We start from the raw sequence: 6,039 nt of genomic DNA, 5'->3' as shown, positions 1-6,039 counted from the left end.
TAAGTTGATGAAGAATGTAGGTATCACCCAGTAGTCGCTGTGGGCTGAACTGTCTTAAGTTGACCGTGTATGGCCCACCTTGTGTCAAGGAAACTACTGTTACTAACCTGTTGTGTCAAGGCATTCAGTGGGGCGGTCGGGTAGCCTAGTGGTTAAAGCGTTCGCTCGTCACGCCGAAGACCCGGGTTCGATTCCTGACATGGGTACAATGTGTGAAGCCCATTTCTGGTGTCCCCCACCGTGATATTGCTGGAATATTGCTAAAAGCGGCGTAAAACCAAACTCACTCGCTCACTCAAGGCATTCAGTTCATGGGGACACATGGTTTGTCATTTTCATCGATGTTACTAATCAGTTTATTCTCATTAATGTTAATCAGTTCCAGAATGTATGTTTAGGTAAAGATTCTCTATCTCAGATATTGTGACCAGATATTTTCTATTAGGCTTAAAAAAATAAAAGAATTGGTTCTCAGGCAATGGCTTTAGAAAATATAATGCGTGTGGGCGTCTTTTTATGTGTCTTTTTTGTGGAGTGGGGGTAGGGTGTGTGTGCAAGCTAGTATGTAACTAAAGTTTGTTTACATTAATTTCGGCGAAATGATGTTCTTAAGTATTGTAGCATTTCACTGCTGGGGTTGTGTGTTCGAGATGCGTAATATTTAAAGATTTTTTTTTTTTTAATTTGAAAATGGAAATAAATATTAAATGTGCAGTGGACTTTATGGTGATGCAGATGCTGTCTGAGAACCAAGGCTGTAATGTTTTTTAGCCGTAATACCCCTTTTGGGCATTCCGGGTGACTAGAGGTCCCCAGCAACCTATTCTGGTCGTAAGAGGTGACGAAATGGATCGGGTGGGCAGACTTTGTGACTTGTTTCATTGAATGTCATCGTACCCCGGCGGCGTGGATCGTTGCTTACGATCGATATAAATCACTGGCTTGTCTGGTCGAGACTCGATTAGTTACAGGCTGCCGTCATATAGCTGGAATATTGCTGAGGGTGGCGTTAAACAAAAAACAAACTTTAATATCAGTAATCTGCCTCAAACCTGAATCTGGTATCAGTACTGTGTTCAATATTGAGACATACCTGCTCTCTCTACACAAATCTGACATGTGTACCTTATATTTGAAATGATATTCTACAGCTATTTGAACATAATGTTTCGTTGTAGGAAAATGAGTTAATTATGTATAGTCTCCGATATGTATTCTTGTCCTCAGGATGTCATGTTTGTCCTGATATCAGTGGATATCTGCCACATCTACTGGAACACTGTACATACTGGCATGACTCAACAACTGATGTTGCACTGTAGAACTGTGCCTTTGATGACGTAGTGATTGCTTGTGATTGTCTATTGATTGGTGATGTTGTATGTGTGCCAAACGAATATTAAACAGATTTACAACAGTTCTATGTATGTTAGAATAGTCTTTAGGTAGCCTTCTGAAGATTAATTTAGGATAAGACTGAAAAATGGCATTTTTTAGAATAATTTATTAAGAATAATTGGACCTTTTTTTTATCATGTTTATCCAAGACAATATTTTCTTTCGAATATTTCAGGCCAGTTGAATTCTTTTCAGTTTTAATGCCTTTTACGTGTTGTGAATTGTTTAAGTGTTTGGTTGCTATTTGTGTAACGGGAGTTAAAAGCAGATTAAGTTAAGTGGACGGAGAGTGAGTGAAAGTAAGTCCTTTGTTTAGGGTTTCATGTCGGTGCACAGATTTTAGAAGAAAATATATGTCATTTGTTTTACTGAAGATGTTTGCAAATGATAATACTATTATTTTGTTTCTCAGCTGGGGAGATGTTGTGTAGTAGTGGACCAAGGATAGTGATCTTCTTTTAATACAGTGACTGCTGAGATATTTCCGGGTCAACAATTATCTCATGAACATGATGAAAGATGTGACAAAATAATACAGGAATCAGGAGGTGGGTGCCCCAAGGCAAAACTACTGGGCAGCCATTGATACATTGTATGGGGATGTGTCATTATACTAAATACATTAAATGAAATAAAACCCATGGGTGAGGCCATGAAGTTGGACCAGAATTTCAGGAGGGGCAGTGTTGCAAAGATATTCATAGGCAAGTCATACATTTAGCAGTCTTGATAATCCCTAGTCCACACCTCTTTGTAGGTAATACTTGGTCCTTTAGGAAGTCGCTGTTTTTGTACGGACACATTTATTCAAGGCTGATCAACCGATCACATGCTGCATGTCGAATAGCCCTCCTGGGGTGTGGTTCTTCCGTTTATAGAAAAAACGTCTAGCATGTTATTTCATGTTAAGAGTCAATTTTACCCGGAAATCAGATCAGATAAACAGATAACTATCTTATGTTTATTAACACAATGTGCTTCATCCTAAGCTGGATTACCAACATTAATGTACAAGTATTCTTTATTGACGTACGGCAACCTTCCCAGGTCATCACAAAGTGCTGTTTTTATGAGTTGTTTGGAAACAATTGTTTTCAAGCTTTTTAGCCCCCGATTTGAGGGTAGATTGCCAAACTCGATGTTGATTGCCCAAACTGTTGCTGTCTGCCACCTTCCTTATTACAGCCCACTACATTATGCTGATGGGACAGATTTCAAGTGGGTCAAGAAAGGCATTTATTTCAGTATCATGAAGTGTTGTTTAGAAATCTGTGGACTGATTTGGAGAGTTGGTCAATTCTTGGTAGGGGAAGGAGGTCTCAGAATGTCAACTGGACAAGGAGCTGATTCTCGTGAAAAATATGAAGCTTAGAAATTCTAGTAGTGAGCTAACGGAGATCAAAACACAGAGTATTGCAAACTAATTCATGAATCAGAATTCGAGTCAAAAGTTATATATGGTAAGAATCACCCAAGCCGCTTGTCCACTGCCCCACTTTATGTTCTGCCTCAGCAGAATCTTCGTTTGAAGAATTCAATTCTTTGTTGTATATCCCATGTGAAGGATTTAATTATACCAGTTCTTCACCAAGAAAAAACAATTTACCTGTCAATGTGTGTCTATTGTTTATACCTCTGAAAGTATATGATGCAAGACATCGGAGTTGCACATGAACCCACTGTCCTGTGTTGTTGGCCTGTAACTGATCGTATCCGGGTGGATGATAAGCAGGATCTGCCGATCTCTATGGTAACGGCTCTGAAGCACTCTTTGACATCACAGAATTCTTACTGATTCACAGAAATTATTGTACAGTTTTGCAATGTTTCATAAGCTAATGAATAATCAGTGTGTGCACCTCGAGTCTATTTCCATTGAATTGGGGAACTGTGGTGGAGTGGGAGGGTCATCTGGATTTCAGTTGTCAGGCCAAGATTTTTCCTGAGTTTGTTTGGCAGTGATACATCTAATTCTGTTTCAGTCTTGAGAGAATCCACACCTTGCACATCAGTATTCTGCATTCATGAATGAAATTTCACCATGGAAACACATTTTAACAATCAGGACTTTTGTTACCATTTTCAGTGCTAATCAGTATAAATTGTCGCTGTTGTATTGGGTGGCATGACTGGCTTACAGTTGATTTTAATCCAAATGGATTTTGTGTACATTTGTTTCTAATTTTAATGTGAAATTTAAACATTTATTTACAACAAAAAGTTGCTTTTCTTTTATTTTTAACAGAAAACACAAGCATGTGTCTTGCAGAATTCTGTGGAATTATTCTTTGCTGCAGAATGCTTCAGGGACTGACACTGTCGTGACTTACCTCCCTTCTGTATTGTAAGGTGGATATTTCTGATTTCTAAGGATGTCGTCAGATTGTCAATGTAGACGTTTTAGCAGCTTGTGCTTTTGTTCATCGCATAATAATATATTTTCTCCAAGGAAAAGTGCAATTCCACACTCTTTGAGAAGAATGACTTTATTTTGATTTATTTGAGGGTGGGAGAGACACCATCGTGTCAAGTTTTAGAAGAAGCCTAATATTTTCTTAAAGCTGGGTCGATAAGAATCTCCTTGCTTTCATTGCAGTTGTCAGACTTGAAGATTATGGTTGAGTCAGGTGATATCGTATGTCCTGCAACATCTGTTGTCCTGCAGTTCCTGTTTTCACGTGTAACTGGGTGGGTTGTGTGTTTGAGGATGTTATTGCCTTGATGGTCTTATGTATCAGAGAAAGGCTGTGTGGGCCGGGTGTGCTTGGAGATTTCGAAGTCACAATTTGCATACAAGTTTGTGAAGACACAGTGTGTCGGGTTCAGAAATTGTCTGAATTCTCAACCTGATCTGTAACCAGCCTGACAGTCCACAAAATGATGTCAGTGCTACTACAGTCAATAGTCTATATCAAGGTATTAAGAGGGTCTGGCCTCATCCCTCAAAGTGATCTTAGCGCTCCCCTACATAGATTTATGAAAATCATTGAGCTAAGATCGCTTTGTGGAACAGGACCCCAGTGCAGAGGTGATCGTATTGTCCGGTACCATAACATAGGTTTGTGATAGTTGTAGTGCTAAGATCACTTTGGGGAAAACTACCCTGGGCCTCATTCCACACAGCGATCTTTGCGTTAAGGTGATTTTAATTCCCATACCATACCATAGATTTACGATAGTCGCAGCGCTAAGATCACTTTGTGGAACAGGACCCTAGCAGTGAGGTGATCGTAGTCCGGTGCCATACCATAGATTTACGATAGTTGCAACGCTAAGATCACTTTGGGGAACAGGACCCTAGCGGTGAGGTGATCGTAGTCCGGTACCATACCATAGATTTACGATAGTTGCAGCGCTAAGATCACTTTGGGGGAATCCTTATTGAACAAAATTATCTTGGCACAAGTCTATGTTAAAGTATTTGAGTTGGGATTACCTTAGCGCTAAGATCCCTTTCTGGATTGTGACTGTGGACTTGCAAGGTGGCACTGTAGTCCTCCACAGCTTGTCATGCCAAAACGACCAACAAGTCTCTTGCCAGACTCCCTTAAAACAACTGCTGTGAGGGTCACATGATCGTACTTTGAGAACTGTCATGTTGTAGTACCACAACAGCTGATGCAGCAATAGCCATAGGAATTGGTACTACATAGGTCCAGTGTTTTTATGTAACAGACCAATATAATTATTGTAGCGAAGTTTTGTTCCCTGTTAGCATGGTAAGAATGAAAACTACTGATCAAGATAATAGGATTTATTTGAATAATATCCCAATAATTATCAAGTTTGTTACTAAATGTTTGATTTTATGAATTTAATATCTTTTAAAGCTGAAGTCATCGCGATGTTGAGTAACTATTGACAGATCTCACTTTCAGCGTGACAGCCCAAAGGTAGTCCTAAAACCAGGATAATATACGACAGTGCAATGTGTATGCAAGCTAATATTTAACACTATTTGATGCTGGACAGTTGACGACTAGCAGAATGTGAGATTCACTCACACCCATAAACCAATATGTCATCCAGCATTGTTCTCGTGTCTGATTGGTTGAGAGATAATCGCACAAAGAACATCCAGATCTGAACACACCTGTAATAATATTTACCGCTTAATAAATTATGTTCCTGTTAAATATTTGCCGTGAACAGCATGTACAGCAATATCCAACCTTAATATAATCAGCAAATTGTAGAGCTAAGTGAAGTGCCATAAAATATCCACTTGTAATATCGGGAGACTGACAATCTTAATTGTAAACACAAAATTATTTGTGCACAGTATACATGATCACCATAGTAACCCAAGATGCCAGTTAACTTGGCAGTAGTGTTGTTCCTGTAAACATGACAAGGTAAACATACTTACTTGCATCAGAAACAAATATTTATCCATCAAAATATAACCCACAATGGAACCCGTTTGCAGAGATTCAGTCCTGTCTGAAACTTAAGCCAGCCATGATATGAACCATAGTCGGGTGGCCCACAGGATAATGTGTTTCGTCAAGCTAAGACCCAAGACCCGAGGTTAGGTCACACATTTTTGTATTTTCCCTTTCACAGCCCCAACGCCCCTAATGAAAAGCAGCTGGAAAGGAAATAAATTAAACCAAAAATATTTATTTTTTATTATGTCTC

This window comes from Haliotis cracherodii, unplaced genomic scaffold (assembly GCF_022045235.1).
Source record: "Haliotis cracherodii isolate W230 unplaced genomic scaffold, xgHalCrac1.p SCAF_5, whole genome shotgun sequence".
Lineage (NCBI taxonomy): Eukaryota > Metazoa > Mollusca > Gastropoda > Lepetellida > Haliotidae > Haliotis > Haliotis cracherodii.
The sequence above is the reverse complement of the archived record's forward strand: the minus strand, read 5'-3'. Positions refer to the sequence as shown.